This window comes from Oryzias latipes, chromosome 11, assembly GCF_002234675.1.
Source record: "Oryzias latipes chromosome 11, ASM223467v1".
NCBI classification, from domain to species: domain Eukaryota; kingdom Metazoa; phylum Chordata; class Actinopteri; order Beloniformes; family Adrianichthyidae; genus Oryzias; species Oryzias latipes.
Genome location: NC_019869.2, coordinates 26,004,669 through 26,020,443, shown reverse-complemented (window position 1 = coordinate 26,020,443; position 15,775 = coordinate 26,004,669).

Genomic DNA, 15,775 nt, shown 5'->3' with positions numbered 1-15,775 from the left:
GCATTAATTGTCCACTAGGGAAAGTTGTTTTCATAGTAAAACATTTCTTCATAAGCTATGGGATTATGGTATTCATGCATATGCCTTTAGTTTGTTTTATTTTTGATAAAACAATGTATGGCGTATGTCTCAACCATTCAGAAATTACATTTGCGCTGATCAATTTCCCATTTCCACGTCGATTATTACCGACATCTGTAGCTTGTCAGATGTAATTAAATGGATGGAAATAAAATGCCCCATCACAATGCGTAATGAGGCACAATGGCTGATCTTGCGCTCTTAGAAGATGTGGCAAATGGAAGAATTCGGAGTGAACGCATCTTTAGACAGCAAGGAGACTTGTTGGCAAACGAGGACGAGTGGCTTATGAGCCGGTTCCCACTTCCTCCAGCCGTCCTGTTGGGGGTGTGTCACCCGGTGCATCTGGCGCGTCGGCGTCCCCCTCCGCCTCAGTCACCACTCCACTTAAAAGGGATTCCCCAATTATTGCCGCAAGTCTCTCATCAAGAGGGGTCAGCTCCAGTGGTGAATTAGGCCAAGCAGAGAGGGGAGGGGGGAGGAACCTGACAGAGGCACCATGATAGTACCCCCCCCTCAACGACCGCCTCCAGGCGGTCCAGGGCGGCAATCAGGATGGGCCCGGAAGAAATTCTCGATGAGGGACGGGTCCAAGATGAGAGAGCGCGAGATCCAAGACCGCTCCTCAGGACCGTAACCCACCCAGTCAACCAGGAACTGGTGCCCGCGACCCCGACGCTGGATGTCCAGAATCCGGCCAACTGTGAAGGCGGGGGCGCCGTCGATGACCTGGGAGGGTGGTGGGGAACCGGACGGCAGGCACAGAGGACTGTCCTGAACGGGTTTGATTTGGGAGACATGAAACGAGGGGTGTACCTTGAGCGCTCGTGGCAAACGAAGTCGGACACAGGTAGGATTGATGATCCTGTCAATGACGTAGGGTCCGATGTACCGTGGAGCCAGTTTCCGGGAGGTGGCTTGGATAGGTATGTTGCGAGCGGAGAGCCATGCCCTCTGACCAGGCTGGTAAGTGGGTCCCACCACCCTGTGTCGATTGGCGATGCAGCAGTTGCTCTCCTTGGTGCGGAGGAGAGCAGCTGTGGTTTGTTGCCAGATGGCAACGCTGGAGATGTTCCTGGACAGATGGCACCGCCAAATCGAGTTCCTGGGACGGAAACAGAGGTGGTGAGTACCCAAGGGCGGCTTCGAACGGTGACACCCCAGTAGCGGAGGATGAGTGTGTATTGTGGGCATACTCAATCCATAGTAAATACTGGGAACAATCCTTGTCGTTCTGTGCCGCCAGGCAACGCAAAGCTGCCTCCAGTTCCTGGTTGGCCCTCTCCTCTTGACCGTTGGACTAGGGGTGATATCCAGAAGTGAGGCTGACCGTGGCCCCCAAGGCGGAGCAGAAGGCCTTCCAAACCTGAGAGATGAACTGAGGGCCACGGTCAGAAACAATGTCCAGGGGAATGCCGTGATGCCGGAATACCTGATTAACCAGGACTTGAGCGGTTTCAGTGGCTGAGGGCAACTGGGCAAGGGGGAATGAAATGAGCCATTTTGGAAAACCGATCAACGACAGTGAGGATGACGGAATTACCCTGAGAAGGGGGCAAACCGGTGACGAAGTCATGAGTGGCGGCAGCTGTGGTGAATTAGGCCAAGCAGAGAGGGGAGGGGGGAGGAACCTGACAGAGGCACCATGACACAAAGTTTTATAAATGAGGCCCCTGATGACCTCCAGCTTCATCTGCTTAGCTACGTCTTTCTCCAAATCTCTGATTTGATCCAACTTTGGATGAATTGTTCTGCTGAGGATCCAGTCAGGACACCTGGATTTCACGTCCGCTTTTCAGATTTTGGAAAGTCTGCTGCTTTTGAGTGAAGAGAGATTAGGAGCCCGGCGGTGAAGGCCTTCTGTTGAGCCTTTAAACCTGGCTTTAAAGGCTCACACAGTTTGTGTAAACTGTGTTTTCTGAACAAGGCTGATCAGTTTCCTCTGCCGTCTTCTCACTGTTTGCTGTGTTTACTTTCAGTGCGATGGCCAAAATGATGTTACTGACTGAAAGCTTTAGAGGAAAAGCTTGCAAAAGAGACTGTGTCATTCCAGGAGCAAAGCTTTGTCCCAGGATCACCTGTGACCACTGTGGAATGAGGCCAAGTCTTCGTCAGGTTGGTTACAACATCCAGTGGGTCACTGCTCACTTCAGGATTTGACATTTCAGAGAAACCCTGACAGAGGCCGGCTGTTCATTAGTCTCCTGCAAGGAGGCGCTGTTCCTGTGTTTACCCTCTGACCTTTATGAAAACCTGTCCTGACACCAGTTTGACATGAAAAGAGATTCAGGAGAACACACCTGAAATCATCTTTGAGGTTTCTCAGGTGAAAAAATCCTTCACCTTTATGACCTTTGACCTTTCTTTATGAGCTGAACCCAGACAGAGCGCGCTCCCTCTTTGTCCAATCAGTCCATGACGTGATGGAGGATCCAAAATGCTATTAACTACCAGCAAACACGTGACTGAAGAGAAAACATGGTGTGTTTGAAGTGTTGTGGATCTGAAAGAGAAAGAAAACAGACAGAAGTGACCCCAGCTGGAAACCGGGACAACGGAAACTTGGAACACAGGTGGACATACATTTTCCTCAGTTTATCACAACAGCAAGACAGTAGAAAAGATCTAAATAATGAAAGAAATTGTTTGTTTGTTGATCCACATTTCATGATCAGAGTTAATGGTGGATATTTCTTCAATCGATCAAAGCGATCTAGGAAACTATAAGGCGGACTTTGTTTCTTTGAAACAAACTTTTTCTTCCTAATCTGGACAAAAACAAGCAGTAAGAGGTAAACATTCTCTCTGACATGATGCTTTGGGTGACTTAACTTGATGTTCAGCAGAAATACCACTGGTTGGTCCTCATCCGCTGTAGCAGAGTGAGGTTGGTGCAGTCGCTGTGTTATGACGCCTCATAACACCATGAATCTAAAGAGTTGAGAAAATTATTTAAACCTGATAAATAACAAGAATAAAGTTCTAATCATGTATTTCATATTTATTTCTGACCATGGAAAAGTGGTATAATGCCCTCCCTGGTGTCGGGTTCACGCGTCTGAGGTGTCCATTAATTTCTGATAATGGACACCTTCATGGGCATTATCCTTTTTTTATTTTAGTCTTTGGGGACCACCGGACCTTTCAAGAAAAAATCCCAAAACTGTTTCCCTGCTGATCCAAAACTTTCTCTAACATCTAAATAAGAAAGCAAGATGTCCAGCTGCTAACAGGATGTAGAAAGAAGACCCATGATTCTGATGCAACACCTGCCCTCCCCAGAATCAAGACTGCAGCTTCATCTGCAATTCTGTGGGGGCTGACTGCTTCTTGGACTCACCTTCTGCTCCATCTGTTTTATCCAAACTGATTAGATCACAGCTTTGATCTAAAAAAAACCACCTTTCCTGTAGGAAATGCAAATTGAAATAAACAAATTGGCCTCCTTCCTGGTCACATCACCATGTGTCGCACTCAGAACACAGCATGCAAACGTGTCTGACAGACAGGCAGGAAGGTGGAAACCCCGGAGCCCTGATGAATGGAACCAAATGTTTCAGAGAAGTGTGAGTGATGACATTCAGATACCAAACGGCAGGCTGCTCCCCTGAAAGGCCGATGGCTGGCGTTTCCAGTAAGCTCTTAGGTAAACGTGGAGAAGTCAAGGCAGCCACAGGGCAGGAGGTAGAAAACTTCAAATGCTTGGATCCAGCAAGAAACACCTTCAAATAAAAACAGACCAACACACTAACAAGATAAAGGAGATTTATGCCTCATCTAAGGATCCCTTACTCTGCATGTTGTGCCAAAGGTTCAGGCTCTGCAGGTTTTCAGGTTTGTATGGGGAGGGGGGGGGGTTCAATTTGTTCAACCTACCTTCAGACTTTACTTATAAAAATGATTAAAGTTGTTGGTGGTCAAACCTGCTTGGTCGCATTGCTGCTGCTGCTCACTTTGCTTCCTGTAGACGACTCTGGTTTCCTCATGACTGGTCATATAGAAACAAAAGGCCTCACAGCTCACTCACTTTCTAAATGAAAAATCCTCTTTTCAGGAGAAATATGTGATTTTTTTTTATTCCACCAAAGACTGAGCATATTAGACTGTAATATGTGACATAATAAACACATTTTAATAAAGGGAGCACGTGATTTTTTTTTCCTGAATTGCATGTGGATTTGGCTTCATGTATGATTCATGCAGAATGTGACGGAGGAGGTCGGTTCATCTGTTACCTTCACTCAAATGATCTTCAATTAAACATGAAAATCAATCAAAATGGATCAAAAATTCCTTGAAGAACGAACCAATGAGCAGACCAGGCTGGTTCCATTGACCTGATGTTGTGTTGCACAAACGTTTGAGGCGATCAGAGGCGTCAGCAGCTGATCCGGTCCTCGATCGGATGAAACTGCGCTTCTACCTTCTGGTGTTCAAATGCTCTTCACATCCCTCACATTCACACCCAGAGGAAGCCGCTCTGTAACCTAGCCAAGAACACTGACGGGCATTGAACCACCAACCCTTTTTTTGTTGTCGTTGTTTTGGAAGGAGTATCAAAGAATTCAGAGGAAACATTAAATAGTATTATTTCTTTCAGAATTGTAACCTTATAGCATAAAAATCTAGTTCTATAAATCTGTAAATCTATAAAAATCTACTGTTTTTACTTTGAGGCACCAAACAACAATGGGGCGGGGGGAGAGCTCTGCTTTCCCTCCAGAACCCCCCACCCCCTATGAAGTCTTTCCATTAGCTTTAACACAGGCTTACCTCAGCCCCCTGCCCCCTGCCTGACTGATTCAAAAAAAACCTGGGGTGGTGGTTCCACGCTGCAGTAGAGATTGAGCACAGATGTTCTCGCTCAGCCTCTTTACAGCCACATCAATTCATCAGAGTTGGAGGTTTGATCCCAGCAGGGAGCAGAACATGACAGGATCTCTGCCTTTGAAGGCTTCAGCTGCTCGGGTTTGAATCCAGGAAGATCTCACTTCCTGGAAGGCTTGAAGCAGATGAGAATTTTCCCATCTTCACAGCGGACAACTTCCAAATCTTTCATAAAATTCCCTGATGTTTTCACATTTCAGTGTCCCTTAAATACACCAAACTCAGTAAATGTGCTGAAGAAGCAGAATGGGGGAGTGGGGGTGAAATAAAACAACAATGCACCTTTGTGGGGCTTCCAGCAGCAGCCTGGTTTCAGGTTAGCTTCATTTTCAGGGGTGGTCCCCATCATTAGAGCTGCATTCAGGGCTCTCACCACATACGTGTGCAGGTGATATAGGACACAGCAACACGCTGTGTTCACAGCGCATGGAAAAACTGTAATTACACACCCTCAGAGATCAACATGGCACACAAACGCAAGTGTGCACTGTGGTTGGTTTTCAGCCGCTCTTTGGCTACATTCACACTGCGGGGCTTAATGCTCGACAACTGCTATTGACTCTTTATTAACCTGCTCTGGAGAATCTGAGGGTCCGAACAGGGAAGTGAACCCTGAAGGAGGATCCGCCTTCTGTCCCCCGCACTTCTGACCACGGTCGGAAAGGAAAAAAAGTCATTGCGGGAAAGGTTCAACACCAGCCTCTGCCATTTCGCTGGAAATGTTTTCAAAAACCGCCCAGTTGCGATGAGAGCCCTGGAGTTTGGCCTGAATAGAGCTGTCACCCCAAATAGTAATCAAATCGGTGACCTCGCTTCCCTTCCACTGACTGGTCTCAGCAGCATCGTCCGCCATGGTTGATGTTTATGTTCTAGTTCCCGCCTAATGCAACGAAGAATGATGACTTTTGTAGCGTATCAATGACGTACGGGTCGGATACATGTGGCCTGGCCATTCAGACTGAGGTCGCTTTTCAAAAGATCAGATCTGTGTCATTCAGACTGTCATGAAAAGATCAGATACAGGTTGCATAAGGACAAAAAAATCGGGATTGGGTTGTTTCAGCCTGCGGTGTGAACGTAGCCTTAGTCTTGTTTTAAGCGTAACACTTTACTTTTCTTGAGTCTTTAATTTTGCTCTGAGTTCAAGCACCTTCCACAGGTCCAGCTCTCCTGCCTGTGGGACTTTCTAACAGGACGTGTCTGCACAGACTACATCAACATGTCTGAAAGCACAGAAAGTTCATTCTGACTCTAAAAGCAAACATCACAGAACGGTTTTGGAGCCAAAAGAGCAGCACGACTGGAGTGTTTGTGTGGGATTTCTCACACCAGAAACAACCATATTTTATGCTGACATCTCCACTTCCCTATTTTCTTCGTGAGCGAGTTGTGGTTCTGAGGGGGGACCCCACACAGCGTTGGAGATGCAGAAGCTGGGGGGGGGGGGCACCCCTCCACTGCCTGTAAAACAGCCACACTTTGAAGAAATTGCACCATTAAAGGGAATTGTTTCAAGGATCAGAGAGAAGGTTCAGAAGTTACATCGAATGCAGGAGGAACAAAAGAAGAAGTAGTCAACTCTGCTGCTGTGTCACTGAAGGCTTTCTGAAGAAGACCCCCCAGCTGATCTTTCACACCCAGCAGTGGCATGCCGTCACTGCAGAGACAGCAGGATATGAATTTTTCTCGGGAAGCACAGACTGGAGAAATCCTCTTCTTTCACAGGTCTGCAGAAGTTCCTTTAGGTGGAGGCTCTCTGACATCTGTGTTAAAGCTCACCATCACGTTTCCTCCTCAGGAAGTTCAAACTGTCTGGAGAGCCTTAAACGTTTTTGGTGAATTTGTATAAGTGCTCCAAAAAACCTTGAAAGAAAATATTGACACGTTCTGCACGTAAAGTAGAACGACAGCAAAGATTTCCGGGGGACTTTGGACCAGGATGTTCCTGCTCTTGTGCAGCCAGCAGAGCCAAGTTTCAGCCTCAAATGGCTGCAAATGTTCCTCACATGACAAATGCATGTGTGCAGCAGATGTGCGTTGACCCGTCCTGCGGCCACGGGACCTCCTGAGCTCTGCTGTGCCATCAGCAGAAATGTTTCTGTTTAAAAAACACACAGAGAGGAAAACCTGCGTGTCTGGAGTTTCTGGCAGGGGGAGGTCTTTGTTTGTCAGTTCTTCTTGCCCCACCTGCTGTTGATCACCTGGATGGGGGGTGTCTAGCCACTGGCAGAGGCTGTAGGGTTAAGGGTGGAAGTGACAACAGCAGCCCTAGAGGCCTGAATGCCGTCACACCCATGTTGTAGCATTTACTGTCCTCAATTTACCCTCTTCCTCATATAATCACTTATTAGGGTGATGGGGGAGTGAACAGCAGCATCAGCCTTTCACACAGCTGCTGTTTTACACTCTGCAAAAGTGAATATGTTTTGGTGGAGCCAAGGACATTTCTCAGCTCATGAAGGGAGTCTGATCAGATTAAATTCTTCTGGGCACCAGCAGGTTGTTTGCTCTGCCGGCTGAGTCCTTGACCGGTCCCACAGAATTCGAGTTTGATCTGAAGAGTGAGCAATTTAGACCAGTCTTTCTTCAATTTGGACAGAAACACACCCAACTTCGGCACAACTTAAGGGTCATGAGCTCTCTGCTTTAGTTTAGTGAGCACAGAGCTTTTGATTCGCTTGTGAAGGTTTCTCAATGTGATTCTATCCTCCTCGAAGAATCTTTCCACAGAGCCTTGACAGATCGCCTCGCTCTGTCTTCCGTTTCCAGACCGCACGATACATCAGAAATCCTCCGATCCCAATTAGTAGGAATCCAATGATCAGAAATCCAAATGGATACACATCTTCAACGTCTTCCACAGACAGCAGGGTCAGGCACACCAGCCCACACTCGCCCCACAGATGGTTGGTGTATCCAGCCACATAGGTTCTGTCTGGACAGGAAGGGTCCGCTTTCCCATTCCTTGGTGTGGAAAAAACTTTGTCGATCGAATTTAGAGACCAGCTGATCAGATCTATATTCAGAGAGCAAATAAGCAGAAGTTGCAGAAGGATGAAAAATGCAGCTCTGGGGCAAACAGGACCAAAAGCCTTGGGATGGGCTGACACAGGAGGAGAGAGAAAAAAAGCCTACTCTATGTCCCCCCCCCATGCCTCACTGCTCTCTGGCTCTGGGGGCCCCCTGGTCCTGCTGGCCCTGGCCCGGGTGGCTGATGTGATTGCCCGGGGGGGCGGTTGTTTTTATCTGCTGCCGTGCGGGTGTTGGGGGTGGAATGGTTCTGGCTGCCGCTGCTGCTATGGCGGGGGTCTTGGTGTGGGGATGACTGGGAACTCTCCCTCCTTCTTTTTCACATTCCATCATCCATTTTAGAAGAACATAAACACTCACTCCAGTACTGGTGCTGTCTCACCTTTGCACATATATCTTGAGTGTTCACTATGGTAAATGGTGTATACTTGTTTATCGCTTTTCTACCTACAAGGCCCAAAGTGCTTTACAGTCACAGCCCCATTCACCCAGTCACACACACATTCACACACTGGTGGCAGCTCTGCAGCCAAACACTGGCGCCAACCTCCCACCAGAGGCAAGGTGGGGTTCAGTGTCTTGCCCACGGACACTTCGTCACATGGGTGTGCAAGGCAGGAATTGAACCTGCAATCTTACGTCTATGTCCTGTCGCCCGCAGCATGTTGTCCACATTTCGGCTAACACCTTCAGGGCTCACCATAGCAAATCAGCTTTCATTGATTTGCACAGCTGTCGCCCGCAGAAAAATGTGCATGAATGTAGCATCACCATTGACTGCATATGAGATCTGGCATTCCAAACAGGAAGTACCTGCTGGCTCCAAGAAGCCAAAATCCCACAGAATAACCATTCATTCATTTATCTTCACCTAGGGACAATCTAGAGTTGCCATTTGACCTATGAAGCATGTTTTTGGATGGTGGGAGGAAGCTGGAGACCCTGGAGAAAACCCACACATGAACACAGATAGGTCCCCCATTGATGTTCTGTTTCAGGCCCCCAAGCCGGGACTTGAACTGGGGGCCTTCTTGCTGTGAGGCAAGAGCGCTAACCACTTCGCCACCGTGCAGCCTACAGAATATGCATTCCAATACCTTTTTCTTTTACATTTTCATGATATTTCTCTTTTTTTTTCATTTTTTAATGTAAGTTATTCAAGTTACAAACTGACCAATCAGGTGCCTCAATAAAAGTATGTGGTCTCACATTGAAGGTTCAAAACATTTGATTGACAGATTTTGTGTAGCCCGCATTCAAGTGGTAGGGGTGTGGAGTTCTATAATGCTCACTCCTGATTGTTGAGGGGGTTGCAATAAAAGGTTGACTCAGAACATCTCAGACCAATCACTGCTTGCTGACAATTTCTAGCTCCAATTGGCAATGTCTGTATCACGAATGGTGACTGTGGGTGATACTGAGTGGGAATGTGACCGACAGGGCTTTGAAAAGGCCATGGTCTTCCCATTACTCCTCTTCCAGCTGGACACATGATTGGAGGAACCATCTGGAAAATTGTCAAGGATGGAGAGGAGGAGATTGTATATGCTGTGGATTTCAACCACAAGAGAGAAATCCACCTCAACGGCTGCACATTAGAAAGCCCCAAGTTCTCCTGGTTGGGCCGGGGCTGCACTCACTGTCTCCCCATGCCTCCCTGCTCTCTTGCTCTGGGGGCCTCGCGGCGGTCCTGCTGGCCCTGGCCTGGGTGGCGGATGCGGCCACCCGGGGGCCGGTTGTTCTCCGCCTGCTGCTGTGTGGCGTTGTGGGGTTCTGGCTGCTGCTGCTGCTGCGGTGGGGGTCTTGGTGTGGGGGTGGCTGGGCACTCTCCCTCCTTCTTTTCACATTCCACCATCCATTTTAGAAGAACATATACACTCACCTGAGCACAGGTGTTAGCTCACCTTTACACTAATAGTTTGTGTGATTGAATGAATGAAATATTTCACGCTAGTGGGTTTGAAGGCATAAGTATGCGTGTGTGAACACTATCTGCATTGTGTACATGTTGACATGTGGACATTTTTGCAGCCACAGACATTTGAGTGTGTGTGTGGACAGGCCCCGCCACTTTCAGATTTGTATTACATCTGAACCTCACCGTAATGATAAACATCCAGAAACTTGTTGTCTTATGCTGCTTCATTGTTTTCCCCCCCCCCCCTATAATCACCTTCCAATCCCCCCCCCCCTCTCTAACGTCCCTCTCTCTTCCTCCCTCCTTTCTTTTTCCGTCTGGTCCAACACAAAAGATTTTCAAATATGATTACAATGAATAAAGTTTGGCCTCGATTACAAAACGGGTTTATCCAGACATACCTTCGGTTTGTCTGAAGATTCATAACCCCTCTTGTTAAAGTAAAATATGTCCAACACAAGAGGCCTTCAGCTCTTATCTGTTTGCCTAGCTGTTGGACAGGACAAGTTAAAAAAAAAACACAAAAAAATAAAGAAAGCCCCAAGTTCCAGTGCCCGGGACAAACTCTCAGGACCGGTTCGGGTACTGTACGGTCTTTCGGTACAGCATGGAGGGGAGGAGGTCCTATGACAGCTGTTGCCTATTTGCCTCAAAGAAGAAGTCTTGCAGCAGCTGCATGATGACCACGGCCACCAGGGTATTGAACGTACAACTGAGCTAGTAAGGCAGAGATGTATTGGCCGGGAATGAGCGATGACATTAAACAATGGTGCAAAGACTGTACACTATGTATCCTGGCAAAGACCTCACAGCCCAAACTCAGTGCGCCTCGGGGCATTTGTTGGCTTCCCGCCCAAACCAGATATTAGCAGTGGACTTTACCCTTCTGGAGCCAGCTACTGACGGGAGAGAGCATGTCTTGATAATGACGGATGTGTTTCCTAAATTCACTCAGGCAGTGCCTACCAGAGAGCAGTAACTGTGCTCAATGCCTTTGTTATGGAGTAGTTTTTCCGTTTTGGGGTTCCCACTCGCCTCCACTCCGACCAAGGACGCAGCTTTGAAAATGCTGTTGTCGGTCGACTGTGTTACCTGTACAGAGTGCAGAAACAATACCACCCTCACGGAAATGGAGCAGTGTGAGTGGTTCAATCGGACAATGCATGACCTGTTGCGCTCACTGCCAGCAGAGAGTAAAAGCCACAGGCCACAATACCTGCCTCAACTGGTGCTCTGTTACAATACAACTATTCATCAGTCAGATGACACACATCATGTGTTTTGGTTTCAGTCACCATACTACTTGATGTTCGGTCAAGAACCTCAACTGCCTGTCAATTTCTTTTTGAGCAGGGTAGATGAACCCGAACGGGGGCAAGTAACTAACTGGGTGTGAGAACATCAGCAGCGCCTTGCAGTGGCCTTCCATGGTGTCAGGGAACATCTATCGGCAGCTGCCAACAAACCCTCTGTGATCCACTGGCAGAGGGGCAGCTAGTATTTCTGAAAAACTGCACCATGCAGGTTGCACCAAGATCAAGGATGCCTGGAGTCCTATTTTACATAAAGTAATACAGGCCCCTGCACCAGATGGAGTTGTGTATTCAGTTTCACCCATTCAAAATCTGGGTAAGATTCGCCAAGTGCGCCGAACTATGATAAAGGCAGCCAATGGGGATTTAGCTTCAGAGCTGCCTCACATGCAGGAAGTGCCTCAAGTAACCAGAAGACCGTCTAGTATAGAGGAGGACGACCAGTGTGGATGGGTCATGCTTGACCTTATAGGAGGCCGACCTGAATCATCTTATGCACAAAACCCACTTCAAATTGACCTTGTGGACAATGCTACACCTCAGGAAGAGTGGGTCGATCCTACACAACCTTTCCAAGCTCCTGTGGTACCCACTGGGACTGACACAGAATTTCAGAGAAGGTCTACACGCGCCACAGCAGGACGACATAGAAACTTGCATCATCTCCCAGCATCTGGTCTTAGTGAACCTGAAGCTTTGGACCATGATATCTAATCCCAAATTCAAGCAATTGAAATACGTTTTCCCCCTTAAAGATAAAGAGAGGACCCCAGTCTCACAGGAAAAACTATTTGAGCTGGCTTGGGCATTTTTTTTGGATAAAGAAGGATGCTGGATGCATCAGATTCCTGAAGAGAATCTGTGCATGTAGCACCAGGAGGAGGGCCTAAGGAAGATCCAGGATGCACTGCGGGGAGTTTGGAGCCTTGGTGTAGTGACTGCAGAGAGGGAGTGCTGGGTATCTCTTCTTGGACTGCATCACATGTTACCTGGCTATAGATAACTGGACGAAGATGGATGGATGGATGGATGGATGGATGGATGGATGGATGGATGGATGGATGGATGGATGGATGGATGGATGGAGGGAGGGAGGGAGGGAGGGAGGGAGGGAGGGAGGGAGGGATGGATGGATGGATGGATGGATGGATGGAGGGAGGGAGGGATGGATGGATGGATGGATGGATGGATGGATGGATGGATGAATGGAGGGAGGGAGGGATGGATGGATGGAGGGATGGATGGATGGATGGATGGATGGATGGATGGAGGGAGGGATGGATGGAGGGAGGGATGGATGGATGGATGGAGGGAGGGATGGATGGATGGAGGGAGGGATGGATGTGTTTGGAGATGTTCATGTGATTTGTAAAATTTAAAAAAAAAGTCATCTGGAACACGTCCTGACTTTGAGGGGCTCCAGTGGTTCTCCAGGATCTCCAAACACCCAAACATCTGTTCTGGAACAGGGTGGAGAACGGAACCATCAACAAAAATGAAATATTAGGTCATTTGGCATTTCGGTCATTGCAGCTTTCTAAATTATTGAGGAGAAAAAAAAACTCTTCAGTTTAGTCATTCTTCAGCTCCTATGAAGTATTAATGCAGATTCACAAGATGAATAACTCTCAATAAAAACACACAATAGAACCTTTCAGAGTTTATCAAAAAAAATGGTATTTTCAATCATCATCAGTTTGAGGAATCTTCTTTTTGTGGGGAGTTTTGTGTGTTTCTTTGGTCACAAAAACTCACAAAATTTCAGTCACATTTGTCTTTAAACATCTGAAGCAGAAAGAACCAAAACCACTTAACAAGAACTGATCCAGGATCAGTTGTTGCTAAGTGGCAAAAGTATGCAAACCTGTCCAAACTTATGGGCAAACTCTTTGACTTTTCTAGTCAGCTGTATCTGGAGGACATAGCCATGAACTGCAGCCTGAAGGAGCAAAGAATCAGAAATGACTGTGGAGGAGGCGGGGTGGCATAGTGAACATATTTGGGACAACACAATTCAGTATTCAACAGAACTAATAACCAGAAATTCCCTCTGATCTTCTGCCAAATAGGACAGTGAGGCAGTTTCAAAGGGGAAAATTTCTTTCCTTTTTCTTCCTCATTCTTATCTAAGAGGTCAAATGCACTTCACACTCTGGCAGAAATGCTGCTGTGACTCAGTCATTATAATGAGTTTTATTTAAGAGTTATTTATTTATTAGTTTTATTTACGACTGCAGAGCTGCAGGGCAGCTCTGATGTTTCCACAGAAAAAAGTTCTGAGTGCAAGAAATAAAAAGAGAAGGAAACAATTTTCACTGAAACAATTACAGCCATATTACACACCTAAATTCTTCTGTGTCTGCTGCACACAATTCTGTCCTCCATGTCTGTATGTGTGTGTGTGTGTGTGTGTGTGTGTGTGCGTGTGTGGGTGTGTGTGTGTGTGTGTGGGTGTGTGTGTGCGTGTGTGGGTGTGTGTGTGTGTGTGTGTGTGTCTGTGTGTCCTTCTGTATCCTAAAAAAAAATTTTAGGTGAAAACACTAAGAAAGCGAGAAGAGACATGACAGTATATGCCGTGCTCCCATCCACAAGACGGGGAGTAGCACCTGATGCTGCTTGGAGAGGTTTCAGCTTGCTCACATAGAACATAGGGTCTACTCTCAAGGTGCACGGGAGATCTAGCTTCACAGTCACAGGGTTGATGTTCCTGCTGATGGTGAATGAGCCAATGAAGCGAGAATGTAGCTTTTTGGAGCCACTCTTGAGAGGAATGTGTATGGAGTTCAGCCCGACTGGGGTTCCTGGAGCAAATAGGGCGTAGAGTGGTTTCTAGGTCCTGGTTGCAGCGCTCTACCTGACCATTGGTCTGTGAATGAAAGCCCAATGCAAGCTCAAACTAACCCTGACCCCCAACAGCCTGCAGAACTCTCTCCAAAAGCTAGATCCGAATTGAGGACCTCTGTCAGACACTATGTCCTCCAGTAGGCCGTGCAGATGGAAAACATGTCTAGACACAACCATAGCTAGCTCTCTAGCTGCAGGGGAATAGTCTGTGCTAACTTGGAGAACCGGTCCAAATTGGTCAGGATGACTGTTTTACCTCTAGAGTTGGGGAGCCCGGTAATGAAGTCCATGGCTATATGGGACCAGGGTCAAGAAGGCACAGGTACAGGTTGAAGAAGTCCAGCTGGAGGTCTTCATGGCACCTTTACGCTGGCACAAACGGGACAGGAAGAGACGAAGGCCCTAATATCCAAGGACATGGAGGGCCACCAAAAACGCTGTGCCACTGGAAAAGCAGTCCTTGTTATACCTGGGTGGCACGCCAGACGAGATGAGTGTCCCCATTTCAGCACCTGGGGGCGAAGGCATGAAGGGACAAACAAACAGCCAGCAGGACATCCCCGCAGGAACAGCAGACTCATCTCTCACGGAAGCCTAAACCTTGCGTTCCAAGGCCCAGCGGGTTGTTCCCAACACAAAAGAGTTGTCAAAGCAGAAACATGGAGTTCAAAGGAGAAAGAAAGGGGGGAAAAAGGATCAAAGAGGACTTCCCAAGACGGTCGCAAACTAGAGATACATTTACGAGCCTTCTCTGATATTTTTGCCAAAAATCCTGTTTAAAAAAACAAATATGGGGGAGAAGGTTTGCACTGGAAGTTATTTTTGATTAAAAGAAAATGCCCACTCATGCTGAGATGGCCAAGGAAAAGGGGAAGACAGCAACATAGTTGAAGCTGTCTGACTTCGGAAAATCTCCAGAGCCAAAAACCAGAAAGAAGCAGCTAGCCCAGTGGAGGAAGATGCTAATGCTAAAGAAGCTAGCTCTGTGCCCCACACTCCGGCCGGAGCTGCCAGGGAACTTAAGCTCGTTAAGGAGGAAATCCTGAACACGGTGGGGAACCTGAAAAATGAATTTAAGGACAAGCTGAACGACATTCTGAAAGCATCAGAAGAACCGTCAAGGCAGCTAGCTGACTGCACCAGCAGGTTCGGAGAAGCTGAGGTGGAAGATGAGTGCTGTGTTCTCAAAGGCAAAGTTGAAGAGTTAGAAAAAAGTGCGAAAATATGAGACCAAGAAGCCTTTTTCTTTTTTTTACTTGTGCTGTCCAACAGCTGGGCAAACAGATGAGAGCTGAAGGCCTCTTGTTTGGACATATTTTATTTTAATTTACTAAATTAATTTAATTTACCAGAGGTATGTCTGAATAAACCCCTTTTGCAATAGAGGCCAAACTTTATTCATTTTAATTGTTTTTGAAAATCCTTTGTGTTGGATCGGACGGAAAAGGAAAGAAGGGAAGAAGAGATAGGGATGTTAGAGAGGGGGGGGTAGAAGGGTGATTATAAGGGGGGGTGTGAAACCATGAAGCAGCATAAAGCAACAAGTTGCTGGATGTTTATCATTACGGTAGGTTCAGATGTAATACAAATCTAGAAGGGGCGGGGCCTGTCCACACGCCCAACGCCGGGCCCCACCCGAGAAGAGTGCCCGCAGCCCCAGACGAGAACCTCATCCCCACCCAGGAGTTCTGGGCATCCCCCC